The sequence below is a fragment of the Stenella coeruleoalba genome (genome assembly GCF_951394435.1).
Source record: "Stenella coeruleoalba genome assembly, chromosome: 20".
Lineage (NCBI taxonomy): Eukaryota > Metazoa > Chordata > Mammalia > Artiodactyla > Delphinidae > Stenella > Stenella coeruleoalba.
In genome coordinates this window covers 18,082,452-18,097,210 of record NC_137166.1, presented here as the reverse complement: position 1 = coordinate 18,097,210, position 14,759 = coordinate 18,082,452, and the positions used below count along the sequence as shown (strand labels likewise).

Here is a 14,759-nt window from a genome sequence, read left to right as displayed (position 1 = left end):
TGAGCAAAGACTGGAGGGTACTGGGGAGCGAGTATGCAGGTATGTCTAGTAAAAATTACCTGTGCAAAGGCCCTGAGGCCGGAGTGCTGCGGGGATTTCAGCCGAGTTCAGCAGGGAGCAGAGGGAACGAGCAAGAGTGCAGTGGGAGATGAGGTCGGACAGGTACGGGGTAAGGCCCAGGTGCCCAGTCCTGGGCTGCCACCTCCACAGCCAGCCTGGAGGCTGAGTTCACGACAAGGCCTGGTTCCAGAAGCCCTGGGAAAAGGCCTGATTCAGCAATCTTGCCTCCATCCAGGAGCTGGAGAAACCTGATTCCTCCTCTGCTCACTTCTCAGCCACTGAGGGGGCTGCCTGGACCTGTCCGGGCCTGCAGCAGCTGCAGAGCTGGCAGGCAGGAGTTACAAGATTCTTGTCTCTCGGGGGTCCCGGACTGAGTGGGGAGCCTGCCAGAAAGGAGCCCCAAGTCTGCGAGCACAGAGCCCTGGTGAAGAGTGCAGCCCCTAGAGGTCAGAGAGGTGGGTGTGACCCACAGCCTCCCTTCCCTCAAGACCACACCTCTCTCAAAGGGGTGAAAAGAGGCCGCTGGGAGGTGACATGTGAAAAGCACTCAGTGCTTTGTCTGACTGGCAGTTAGGGTGCAATAAGTGGTAGCTGCCATCATTACTGTTCTTGTTGCTTGTTATTAGGCCTTCTTCAAGTTAGGGGCGGAGCCCAGCCCTCAGCTGCCTCAGCATTCCTGTGCCCACTGCCCAGCAAGCGGCAGGGGTGTGACAGGGCCTGGAGAGCAATCTGAGAGGGGATGGGTGGGTCAGGAATGCTTGGGCTGGGTTCCATCCATTCCTGTCCCCACTGCCTTCCAGTAAACCAGGGCCAACCAATAGGGCAGGGAAGGGCAGGTCTCTTGTCACCCTGGAACCTGACAGCCGAGGCCTTCTGAGGAGACAGTGCTAAGTAAGTATGGGAATTACTACCTTTAGAGCTTCTGTGAATTATGCACTTACCATGTGTAAGACAATACGCTAAAGTTTCACTCCGAATCAAAACCAGAGTTTTAAAATGTCCCACAGGGCTTTGCAGGATCTGACGCCGTTGCCCCTGGGACCTCGCCTCCCACTGCTCTTACCTCAGTCCCACCGTGGTTCTGGCCACGTCAGCCTCCTGCTCTTCTGGGACTCGTGCAGGCTGCTTCCCACCTCGAGGCCTTTGTATTCGCTGTGCCCTCTGGCTGGCCTGCTGTTCCCCCGGGGACCTCATGGCTCCTCACTCACCTCCTTCAGGCATCACCCAAATGTCCACTTGTCAGAGATTCTGTCCCACTTCAGAATTGCAACACTGCCGCCACCCACCATGCCTTATTTTTCCTTAGCATTTATTACTTCTCACCATACTATACTGTATATTTTATCTATTTGTCCCCTGCCCCCCATTTAAATATAAGCTCCACGAGGGCAGGGATTTTTGTTTCTTTCCTTCACTGCTACATCCCTATCCCATGGAATAGTGCCTGGAACATAGTAGGCCTGGAACATTCAATAAATGTTCGTTTAATAAACATGCTTTACGACCCTCAAGGCAGGTTTTGTAAATTCCCTCTTTTTTGGGGGGAGGGAGGGGCTGTGCCATGTGGCCTGTGGGATCTGAGCTCCCCGACCAGGGATCGAATCTGTGCCCCCTACAGTGGAAGCGTAGAGTCTTAACCACTGGACCACCAGGGAATTCCCCTATAATTTACCTTATGGAAATGAGGAAAGTCAGGCCCAGGGAGGCAGGGTAAGTCACCCATGGTCATGCCCAGATGGTTAGCAGCAGAGCTGAGAGAATCCAGGAACGCCACTTGTGACATCTCATTTAACCCTGCATCAGTCCTGGAGTGGTTATGCTCATGCCATCTTACAGAGGAGCAAACGGAGGCTAGAGAGGGGCAGAGATGGGAGATGAAGCTGGTTCTGTCTGTTCTGATCAAGTCATTGCTTCCTAGAGTGTGGGCTTCGGGCCTGTGGTGGGATGTGGAATGGTGTGACGTGATGGGTGAGCAAGGTATTAAAGTCTTACGTGATCCTGAATCACGCAGACAGAGTTGTTCCATTTTCACTTTTCTTTCAATCCTGCTTGCGTCAAGGGAAGAGTCCCCCTTTTCTTGTGCTTAGCATATCTTTAATGACTTTAACCCTTATGGTTCTCTCTCTTAACCGGAGAAGGAGAGCCTAGAAATTAATGACACTGTTCTGTCATCATTGTATTTATTTTTACTTTAGTTACGGCAAGTGATGCTGGTTTTTCATTTACAATACTGTTAGTTTTTCACTTAAAATAAATTTCTTTATGTTTTAGATAGTGAGTCCATTTAAAGAAACAATGTTAAGTAAAGGTTAGTGAAGGTGGGACTCAGGGATGCCAATAACAATGAAGGTGGTACTTCAAAGACTGAAGCTCTACTTTTTATCTTATATGTTCTTTCAAAGAGTATCACTTTCTTTGGTGGGGAGGGCATGGGGGACAACTTACAATCCGGAAAATAAAAGAAGAATTAAGTGCTAATCTGAGTCTTAAAAGTTGCCTTCAGGGAAGAGTGGGAGGGAACTTTAGGGGCTAGAGAAATCTGGGAAGACTTCCTGAAGGAGGAAGCCTTTTGAGTTGTCCTTAAAAGATGTATAGGAGTTGGATAAGGGGCTAAAAGAAAGGAGAGTACCATGCTTTCCCTTGCCATTGACCTGTTGTACAGATGAGAAAACTGAGGCCCAGAAGGTAGCTATAGCAAGTGGATAGAAGAGCCCAGTCTGGCTCCAGTCTCAGGATCTTGTTCCAGGGGGAAGCCAATGAAGTAGAAAATAAACTAAGTCAAGCTGGGAGGGATGGGACCCAGGGTGGCAGGGTGGGGGGATTGGGATGACAAGAGAAGAAGCTCTGGGCCTGAGTCAGTGAGGAGCCACAGTGAGCTTTGGAAAAGGGAGAAGCTGCCAAGAATGGTCGATAGCTCAGCAGAGTGCATAAGAGTGTGGGCTCTGAAGCCCCACTGCCTGGGTTCAAGTCATTCTCTGCCATTTGTGACACAAGCTCTCAGTTCCTCTACCGATAAGATGGGCATAATAATGGGAGTATGTGCCTCACAGAGTTGCTGCAACAATTAAATAAGTTAATGCATGTAACACACTTAGAGCAGCACTTAGCACATAGAAATACTCAATAAATATTAACCTTACAGGTAATATTACTACTGTTATTATTGTTGTTATTAACTATAAGGTGGGCTAAAAAAAGGAGAGGTTGGAGTCAAGGGGGCTGATCCAAAGGCTGCCACCTCTGTGCCTCAGTTTCCCCATCTGAATCAGCTGCTTGCTGGGGGTTCTCCTCACCAGCTCCTTGGTTTGGGAGCCCACAAAGTGCTGGAAAGAACCACTGCTGGAACTTGGTGCCCACCTCATCATTCAGCAAATATTTATTGAGCCCCTACTGAGTGCCAGGCCCTGGGGATACATGGAAAAACAAGATAGCCCCAAGCCTCCCTTATAAAGCTCCAGACTGAGGGAGGAGACCAGGAAGAACCAGGCAATTACAGGGCAGGTGATCCTAGTCTGACCTGATGCGGAGTCGGGGAGGGCTTCCCAGAAGAGGTGACATCCAAGCTGAGACCTGAGGGCTGCATAGGAGTTTGCCGTGGGCTGGAGAAGGAGATCAGGAGGAGCAGTGTGTGCTCAGCAGGGGAGAGGCATGACCAAATCGGTGCTCTAGAATGATAATTCACGGGTGTGTTCTTTATAGACACTTGCATACATGCAAAATTCCAGATGGACAAGGCCATTCACCGTTGTTGCGTTGACCGTGAGAGCAAAAGGTTGGTAATAACCCTTAGTCCATCAGTGGGTGGCTGCTTAAATAAACTGTGCCACATTCACAGCATGGAATATTCCACAACTGAAAACCAACAAGAAAGCTCTTTATGCACAGACGTGGAAAGATCCTTAAGGTATCTTGTCAAGTGAAAAAACAAGTTGGAGAACAATGCGGAACATGTGCTACTTCTTGTGTAAAAGAAGAGGAGGAAAATGAGACTATATGAATTTTCTACTTAAATGTGCGGAGAGAAACTCGAACAGCCTTGTCCAATAGAATTTTCTCTGATGGTGGAAATGTTCTGTATTTCTGCTGACCAACATGGTAGCCACTGGCCACACATGGCACTTGAAATACGGCTTGAGTGACCGAAGAACAGAATTTTTAATTTAACTTAATGATTAGATTTAAATCTAATAGCCACATGTGGCTTGTAGCCAGCGTATTGGACCGCATGGCTCTAGAAGAATACAAAAGAAACTCCGTTAACCGCGGGGAGAGGCCTGGGAATTCATTAGGCGGATGGCTAACAGGAATGAGAGGGACACTTGTACTTTATACCTTTTCTGTGTCCTGTAATTTTTGAACTAGGTGAATGCCTTACCCATCTCAAAAGTTAGACTTGAAAAATGAAAAGAAGGAATGAGGGAGGGAGGCAGAGCCCTCGGGCTGCTGTGTGGAGAACGGATTAGAGAGGGAGAAGGAGTAAAAGGGGAGACCAGACGTATCAGCCAGGATGCTGGCAAGAAACAGGCAAACTCAAAAGATTAACTGAGCAGAGTTAACGGAGGTACTATTTACAGAGTGGTGGGCAGGGTTGCAAGACGTCTTCATCTAAGCACTAGATTAGGTTGATAATGGGTTGACTGGGTTGATAATGCTGCCATTTTCGGAAATGAAGACAGGAAGAGGAGCAGGTTGGAGAAGGGCAATGATGCGTTTGGTTCTGAACTTGCCTGTATTTTTGAGCACTTTGAGGTGCCTATTGGACATGTAAGTGGAGATGTTTGGGTGTAGTAGGGTTCTGCAGGTGTGGGGTTCTGGAGAGGATTCCAGGCTGCACACAGGCCAGGTGACCCCGGGAGGGAGGGGCTTTGGTGCCAGCTTCACAGTGTCTGTTCTCCTTCCTACTAGAGATGGGAGAGGGACGTTGCCGCCAGCTAGCGAGGAAGGAAGAGGAGAAGTGGTGGCACCATATCACGAAGGGAACCCACATCATTTACTTCACATTCCTCACTTCCTCCCTTGGGGTGGTTTACTGGATAGAAGTAAGAGCTGAGGGGTGAGGCCTGAGCACAGGGCATGAAGGAGAGAGCTTCAGGGCCCCTGTGTGTGTCATTTCATGAGCTGCCAGGCACTTGTGGGCGGCGGGGAGTTAAGAGGAACAAGTCAGGCCGTCTACCCCTGGAAGGCCCAGCGGTGAGAAGGCTGGGGATGGAGGAAGTGGGGTGCCACTGGACCAACCAGTCCTGAAGCTCTGAGGGCACCCCATCCTGGATGACCCCATGAGAGAGGTTTTAAACAAGAGCAGCCTAACTGCTGTGAATAACATGGGGCCAATGAGAACTCCAAAAGGAAATGGTAGTAAGTAAAGCTACCATCATCATCAGCCCCTCATCTTAAGAACTTTCTTGGGAATTCCCTGGTGGTCCAGTGGTTAGGACTTGGCGCTTTCACTGCCGTGGGCCCAGGTTCAATCCCTGGTCGGGGAACTAAGATCCCGCAAGCCATGCAGTGCAGCAAAAACAACAACAACAAAAAACAAAACACACAGAAGAAACTTTCTTAAGAAAACTCTTAAAAGCCAGGTAGTCTGCAGAGCACTTTCTTTTATCCCACTCCAGTCGGGTGGCCAGGGCAATGGGATCCTTTTAATATACAGATCTAATAACATTCATTGTGCCATGTGACAAGGACATTATGACCCACATTTGTCAAGTAAGGAAATCAGGGCTAAGAAAGGTGGGAAACTTGGCTGGGCCTCTGATTCCGAGGTTCACACACACTCCACCTCCGGGCCTAGCGCATTAGCCTCCGTTCTGTGCCATCGTCCTCCTCCCTCCGCCCCTGGCCCCGCTGCTCCGCTTGGCCACATTCCCTCTCCTCCTGAGATCTCCCCACCCTTCTGTCCCTCCTCTCCCTCCTTCTCTATGTCTGTATGGAAATGAAGTCAAGGTTGGTTTTGGTGGATTATACTTTACCATCCTTGAGAAATATTTTAAATGGTGATCTCATGTGTTGTTTCCATGAAGGAAAAAAACAATAAAATCAAGTCATTTCACTTTAATATGTCACTCTATTTTCCCTAATAATTCGGTTGACCCTTAATAAAGGGGGAAAAGTTTCCCTCATCTTAATCAACAAGCATATCGGGTTGCTTTTGCTCCTGCTGGCTGGCGTCAGGAGCAGTTTTATTTTTCCAGGGATATTAGACATCTCGACTCATGAGCCACCAGGGAATAAGTTCAGGGTTTGGATTTCAAGTGTTTCAGAGGGCTGCTTACAAACGTTCCACCCGTGCCTGCCCTCCGTGCCCACCGGATCTGTCGCTTAGACAGTTACAGTGGCCCTCGAGCTGTGCTGCCTTCCAAGACTCCTCCCCCGTCTGTGCCAGAGTAACCCTTCAGATCTCATCATGTCGCTTCTCTGCTTAAACACTTCTGTTCCGTTCCCATGACCTACTAGGTGAAGTCCAAGTAGCATGTCATGTGACGTCTTCCAGACCCTGGTCTCAGCTGACATTTACAGCCTAGTCCTGCCCACCCCTCACCTCTCCCTTGATCCAGGCCCCACAATCCACGCTGTATCTTTTTTAGGACATAGGCTCTCCTGTTGCCTCACCTTCGCTTGTGCTTCTTCCCCCTATGGGGGGTGCCTTACTTCTTCCCCATCCCTCCCCAAATCTGATCAGTTCTTACAAGCATTTCCTCCGCAAAGCCTTTCACAATCCTGGAGCCTCAGAATTAGTTGCTCCCTTGACATCGTGTTCCTTCCTCTAGTAGATTTCATTGGAGTCTAGCTCTTAGGCTAGACTTCATGTTCCTCTTCCGAGTTAGATCATAAGCTTACTGAGGGCCTCTGCCTAATTATCTCCAGCCCACACTCATCCCTGGCACTGAGCACAGTACCTGGGACCCAGGCTGGTGCTGAGAAGTTGCTGAATTGAAATCCAAGACTGAAAACCTTCTCTGAATCCCATTTTCACCTTTCCAGTAAAGGGAGTTCATGGCTGGCCGCTTTGCCTCTCCTTTATCCTGCAAGTGACTTGGTTCCTGCCCTGATGCCACTTCTTCCAGGAAGCCTTCCAAATTTGGCATCCCTCCTATGAGTTTCCTTAGCACCTGCCTTAATGTATTCATTGCCCTGAATTGTAAATGCTTCCATGTCCCCCACCAGTCTGAGGTTACCTTGAGGGCAGGGGCTGTGAATCTAGCCCAGTTCATAATTATAGAGCACTTTCAGCATGCCAAGTGTGTTTTGAGCACTTTATGTATGCTAATTCATTTATGTGCCCAAAAAACATGAGCTAAGTAGCATTAGCCCCATTTAAAAATTTTTTTTAATTTTTAATATATTTATTTTTGGCTGCGTTGGGTCTTCATTGCTGCACGCGGGCTTCTTCTCTAGTTGCGGCAAACAGGGGCTACTCTTTGTTGCGGTGCACGGGCTTCTCATTGTGGTGGCTTCTCTTGTTGTGGAGCACCGGCTCTCGGCGCTTGGGCTTCAGTTGTTGTGGCACGTGGGCTCAGTAGTTGTGGCACGCAGGCTCTAGAACGCAGGCTCAGTAGTTGTGGCTCACGGACTTAGTTGCTCCGTGGCATGTGGGATCTTCCCGGACCAGGGATTGAACACGTGTCCCTTGCATTGGCAGGTGGATTCTTAACCACTGCACCACCAGGGAAGCCCCTCATTAGCCCCATTTTATGGAAGGGCAAACTAAGTCACACAGCTAGGAAGCAGAGTAACAAGGGTTTTAATCCAGGCCATCTGGCTCTAGTGCCAACTCTTCCCCATTGCACACTATTACTTGTATAATTTAGTGAACAGAAGTGGGGTCCGATGCTAAGAAGTCCGGCACACCCTGAACTCCTGCTCATCTTCCCTCAGGAGACATAGTTCCACGCGTCTGCAGGGAGTTGCCCAAATGCAAGACCAAGATCTGTGCTAATAACGCGTTCTTGGTGAATAGCATTTTGATAAAGACTTGTTGTTCTCCTCTGCCCGAGGAGCCACCCCATTTCCTGCTGTCCCACAGGGAGGTCCTGGGAATGGTTAACAGTGCTTTGCTGCTGAATAACCTCTGGGGTAGCTTTAGTAACAAAAGACCTCACAGCACCAGGCCAGCTGCCAGACTTCTCAAAGACAGTCCCCTCTCTCCTTGCTGGTGGGCACAATATATGGCTCAAAACCCTGAAATATGCACATAATCTTTGACTCAGTAACTCTACTTGGAGAAATTTATCCTAAAGACCTCTCCATACAATTCATCAAAGGCGTGTATATAAAGGAGTTCCTCATAACATTGTTTATGAGAAAAAACACTGGGGGAAAAAAACCCAGGTCCATCAAAAAGGGAATTCGTTTAATAAAATATAGGCATCTAGGGCTCCCCTGGTGGCACAGTGGTTAAGAATCCGCCTGCCAATGCAGGGCACACGGGTTTGAGCCCTGGCCCGGGAAGATCCCACATGCAACTAAGCCCATGTGCCCACAACTACTGAGCCTGTGCTCTAGAGCCCACAAGCCACAACTACTGAAGCCCGTGCGCCTAGAGCCCGTGCTCCGCAAGAAGGGAAACCACTGCAATGGGAAGCCTGCTCATCCCAGCGAAAAGTAGCCCCCACTCACCGCAACTAGAGAAAGCCCATGCGCAGCAACAAAGACCCAACACAGTCAAAAATAAATAAATAAAATAAATTAATTAAAAAAATAAAAACATAAAAATAAAATAAAATAAAATATGGACATCTAAATAGTGGAAAATTATACAGCCATTAAAATGCTATTGGGAATCTATTGATGTGGTAGGTTGTCCATGAACTGCTGTTGAGTAAAAACACAGGTTACTCAATAGAATAGGTAAAGTAGTTTCTTCCTGAAGGAAACACAGAAAGTGGTAACAGTAGTTGCCTTTAGGGAGGGGAACAGAGTGCCTGGGGGACCAGAGAGGAAGACTTGCTTTTTAATTTTTAATGCACCTCATGTGCTCAGAATTAGATGAATCATAATCCGTTGATTAATGATACACTTGTATCATTGGTCTGTGCCTACCCAGTTTTCAGTTTGATTCACTGATTAGTTTTTTTTAACTCTCTACCCAACCCAAGGGATAGAACAACAGTACCCATAGGATCCTTTTCTATCCCAAGCCCCTACATCCCCAAAAGGTAACCAGTCTTCTGATGTTTGTGCTTTTCCTTCCCTTGCTCCTTTTGTATAGTTGATACATATATACTTACAGTTCAAATAATATATTGTGTACTTGTAGTTGTTTCTAATCTTTATAAAAAGAGTATCATGCTGTATGGAACCTTTTGGAAGTAGTTTTTCCATTCAGCATCATATTATGAAGATTCATTCATGCTGCTGTGCATAGCTGCAGTCCATTCATTTTTTTCATTGCTATGTATTCATCCGTTGTATGAATATATTGCATTTTAAAAATCCATTATCCTGTCAATGGACATCTGGATTTTTTCCAGATTTTTGCTATTTTGAAGGATGCATCTATGAATATTCTTGTACGGGTATCCTGCTGCGCATGTTTCTGCTGTTTCCTCTGGTTAAGGGCTGAGGAATGGACTCTCTGTGGCCTGGGGTTTTTGAGTGCTCAGTGTTACTGGGCTCGTACGTGTTTACACTCTCACCAACACATCAAAGGAATGCGGTTAATGCACGTTCTCTGCTATCCTACGTTAAGTTAGACTTTTTAACTTCAGCAACCGAATGAATGGGAGGCTTATTTCTCAATACTTATCCTTTCATTCCTTTCAAACTTTGTACCAGGTGCATGTATTACGTTCTCAGATAAATAAATAAAATTCAGTTATATGTTTGTCTGAAGAGACAGAGGTTGGACATAGCTCAAAATGTCTTCTTTTTGCTTATCTCTGCATTAATTTTTTCTACTGTGGCTATTTACTACTTGTATAGTTTTTATTTATTTATTTATTTTTGGCTGTGTTGGGTCTTCGTTTCTGTGCGAGGGCTTTCTCTAGTTGCGGCAAGCGGGGGCCACTCTTCATCGCGGTGCACAGGCCTCTCACTATTGCGGCCTCTCTTGTTGCGGAGCACAGGCTCCAGACGCGCAGGCTCAGTAATTGTGGCTCACGGGCCCAGTTGCTCCGCGGCATGTGGGATCTTCCCAGACCAGGGCTCGAACCCGTGTCCCCGGCATTGGTAGGCAGATTCTCAACCACTGGGCTACCAGGGAAGCCCATTGTATAATTTTTTTAAAGAAAGAGGGAAGATACATGGTGCTCAACATCAGTCATTAAGTAAGTACAAATGAAAACCACAATAAGATGGTTGCACAACTGTCACAATGGCTAAAATTTAAAAGCTTGCCCACACCGCCTGCTGGAGCAGATACGGAGCACCTAGAACTCGCGTACACTGACGGTGTGACAGCGTGGCATAGTCACTTTGGAAAAACAGTTTGGCAGCTTCTTAGAAAGTTAAACATATGCTAACCATGTGATTCAGCAATTCTTCTCATAGGTATTTACCCAAGAAAAATGAAGACGTATGTCCACATAAAGACACATGAATGTTTCTAGCAGTTTTATTTATAATAACCCAAAACTGGAAACAGCCCAAATGCCCATTAACTGGTAAATGGATAAACAATTTGTGGTATCCATACAATGGAATACTGCTAAGCAAAAAGGTATATACAAAACAACATATTCAGTAGATGAATCTCAAAAGTATTTCTGGAAAAGGCAAAACTATAGGGACAGAAAAGATCTCAGTGGTTGCCAGGTACTAGGGGTGGGTGGAGATTTTGTCCTCAAAGGGCACAGGGGAATTTTTTGGCATGATGGAAACTGTCCTATATGTTGAGTATAGGGGTCGATAACTGTTTGTGTCTATTAAAATTCACAGAACTGCACACCAAAAGGGGTGAATTTTACTATATGTAAAGCATACCTCAGTGTTTAAAAATGGGGGGAAAAGGTTCAAACAAAGAAAAAGAAAGAGGGCTTGAGATCAGTGAATTCTGGGCCGTGACATGAGGAAAGGGGGTTTCCCTTGCATTCCCTGAATCAGCAAGTTATAGAACCTTCTTAAAATCTGAGGCCTGATGCCTGAAGCTCTGTCTCTGACTTGCTGGTGACCTTGGGCAAGTACCTTTCCCTCCTGGAAACTCAGTTTCTTTCCCCGGAGAGGTAGAGGAATGCTCTGATAATCTCCAAAAAATACACAAACATCTATTGAGCTCTGACTCCCTGCCAGGCTACCCACAAAGTGTTATATATGTTCTTTCAAATAACAATAATGTTTTTTAAAAGTTCTTCATGGAGCACTTAGAAGTATTTAGTGCTTTGCAGGTTTCAGTTCATTTATCAGTTCATTCCTCACACCACTCCTAAGAGGAAAGAATCATTGTTACCTCCATTGCATTAAGGAAGAAACCTAGGCACCCAGAGGTTATATAACTTACCAAGATCAGCACAGGCCAGTATCCGTAGGACTTGAACCCAGTCCTCTCCCGCCAGGGCCCAAGCTCTTAACCATCACACAAAATCAAATAATGCTTCTTAGGCAAGATTTATAACATCATCAGTGTCTGGGTCAGAAAGGACCTTGCCTTTTATCTAGTTCAGTGACTTTTTGTTTGTTTGTTTGTGATACGGGGGCCTCTCACTGTTGTGGCCTCTCTGGTTGTGGAGCACAGGCTCCGTATGCGCAGGCCTAGCGGCCATGGCTCATGGGCCCAGCCGCTCCGTGGCATGTGGGATCTTCCCGGACCGGGACACAAACCCGTGTCCCCTGCATCGGCAGGCGGACTCTCAACCACTGCACCACCAGGGAAGCCCCTAGTTCAGTGTTTTAACTGCAGGTCTCCAGAAGTTAGTGAGGCTTCAAATCTATTCACTGGGTAAGGATTGCATTTTTTTTTTTAATGTTAATTTATTTATTTATTATTTTTGGCTGCGTTAGGTCTTCGTTGCTGCGCGCGGGCTTTCTCTAGTTGAGGCGAGCGGGGGCTACTCTTCGTTGCGGTGCGCGGGCTCTAGGCGATGGGCTTCAGTAGCTGTGTCTCATGGGCTCCAGAGCACAGGCTCAGTAGTTGTGGCCCGCACGTTTAGCCGCTCCACGGCATGTGGGATCCTCCCAGACCAGGGCTCGAACCCGTGTCCCCTGCATCGGCAGGCGGACTCTCAACCACCGCGCCACCAGGGAAGCCCCAGGATTGCATTTTTAAAAAATGAAAAAGAGTGAAATAGAGTAGAACACAAGAAAACAGAATATATCAGAGTATATTGCACATAGGAAAGTAAGTGTTGTCTTGTGAAAGTTCAATTTCAGTGTGTGTGTGTCCTAGCACGATGTAAATGGGGGCCTGATTGGAAAAGCCTGAGTAACATTGACTGATCTGATTTATTTTACAGAGGCTGAGACTGAGGCTAAGAGAGGGAAAGCCAACTGCCTAAGGTCACACAGCCAGCCTAGAGTCCAGTACTGCTGGCTCCCATGGCACTAGCCATTCAATCATTCATTCATTCAGTAGATATTTACCTTGGCCTGCTCTGTTCCAGGCCCCATGCTAAGCTCCAGGAATATAGTGACAAACAAGACGGACCAGGCCCTGTCCTCCAGGGGCCTGTCTCCTCAGAGGAATAAAAAGCAGCTGATATGGCACATAATAGCCACGCCTTATATATATTGCTTATTCCGTGCCAGACACTGGTCTGAACATGTACTAGCTCACTTGATTCCTAGACAACCCTACATGGGAGTTTCTACTATTAACATCATTAAACCCATATAATAGGTGGGGAAGCTGAGGCACAGGGTCAGTAACTTGCATATAGCTGGTAAGTGGCTGAGCTGAGATTTGAGCCCAAACAAACAGCCTGCCTCCAGAGTCTGTATTCTTTTTGGTTTTGTTTTTTTTTCAGAGTCTGTATTCTTAAGCACTACCCAATTCTGCCTTTAGGGTGGTTTTGCAGTGTAAACCGCAGCCCAGCAACAAGTCTCACCAGGGATGGGATGGGGGAAAGAGAGGCTCACAGTGGGGAGAATTTATTGCAAACTTGGCCCCAGTATCTATCCATAGCCAGGATATTTTGGGCTCTTGGCTTTTTAAATTTTATTTTTATTCTTTTTTAAAATTTTAGGTCACACCATGACTAAGTTCTGTCTACTAAGAGGAACATCTGCAGAGAACCCAGCCTCCAACCCCAGCCCCAGGAGGCACAGACCAAAACTTGGCATTAAGAAGAAGGGAAGTGGCTTTGGGGGCTCCGAGCTGCACTGGAGCTCGCTGGCTGGCTCTTGAAAGGTAGAGCTCTGCAGAGGAGCAGGGTTCCTGCCCCAAGGAGCAGGCTCCAGACAGACCATGCCTGCCACCATGCTGAGCTCCTTGGTCAGAGAAGACCACCCTCCCCTAGGTGAGTAGCCTCCTCCTGATGCTGAGGGATCATGATGTAGCTTGAATGTTAGTTTTTATGTGCCCAGTATCTCTTTGCTCTTCTCTAGGTGACAGCACCATCGTTTTTCTTTAGGGGACCACACCTCCCCTATTCTTAGTCCTTGTGGTCCCAGAAGGCTGACTCCTCTTGCATCACTCCAGGGCTGGACACATGACCTAGTCTTGGCCAATCAGAGCCACCTAGCCATCTCTCTGGCCACAGGATTGGTTCATGTCTGCACATGAGCCAAGTCAAGGCATAAAGGTGAAACCTGAGGCTTTTGCTGTACCTATTGGAAAAGTATGGTACTTTGTGGCTGGGATTGCTAAAGTGGTAGATTGGCAGCCTGTCTCTGCCTTGATAAGAGAATCCAAGAAGAAAATCAACATAGATGAAAGCAAAGACAGAGCAAGACAGATCTGTGATGACGTAATTTGACCACCTGGAGCCATCCATGCCTGAAGTCCATCCATCATGGACTTTTTAGTATATGAGCTCCCAAATTCCTTTTTTCTGCTCAGGCACTTATGTTTCTGGCATTTATAACCCAAAGTGATCAATACAAATGCCAAGACACAGCATGGTGGAGGGGAAAGATCACTGGACAAGGAGTCTCAATGTTTAGGTTTGAGTCAAAATTTCACTATTTATTACATATTGAAACCTGCCTGTATTTCAGTCCTTTCAACTGTGAAATGGGAATGGTATCACTGTAATACAGTGCTGTGGTGGGAAATCAAATGAGCATGGATGGGAAAGTGCTCTGTAAACTGTAAAGTGCTTTATGAACTCTAAAGCTCCATACACAAAGGGGCAGCCTCTGATGCACATGGTATTCAGTAGAGAAGGCGATCCAGAAGTGAGCAGTTGCTTTTATGCCATGTCCAGCCTGCGGCATGACATCTGATAGGTGTTTAACCTCCCTGAGCCTTGGTTCTTGTCTTTGGAAAAATGGATTCCTTGGTGTCACTTGGGGGATTTGCAGACTGGATCAGGTGACTCCCCTGAGTTTTTTTTTTTTTTTTTTTTTTTGCGGTATGCGGGCCTCTCACTGTTGTGGCCTCTCCCATTGCGGAGCACAGGCTCCGGACGCGCAGTCTCAGTGGCCATGGCTCACGGGCCTAGCTGCTCCACAGCATGTGGGATCTTCCCGGACCGGGGCATGAACCCATGTCCCCTGCATCGGCAGGCAGACTCTCAACTACTGCGCCACCAGGGAAGCCCCCCTGATCTTAATTAAAACCCTGCGGTGGCTCCCGATTGCTCTGGAGACACAGTCCAAGCCAC

At 47.2% G+C, this 14,759-nt stretch overlaps 1 protein-coding gene across 2 annotated transcripts in view; it reads left to right on the top strand.

Moving 5' to 3' along the window:
* CDH3 (cadherin 3) overlaps window positions 1–14,759 on the top strand; it is a 136,232-nt gene that overhangs the window by 113,876 nt on the left and 7,597 nt on the right. For both annotated transcript variants that reach the window (XR_013825375.1, XR_013825376.1), the window contains exon 20: window positions 13,179–13,451. The gene's annotated coding sequence lies outside the window, so the exon portion shown is untranslated. The remainder of the gene's footprint in view (window positions 1–13,178; window positions 13,452–14,759) is intronic.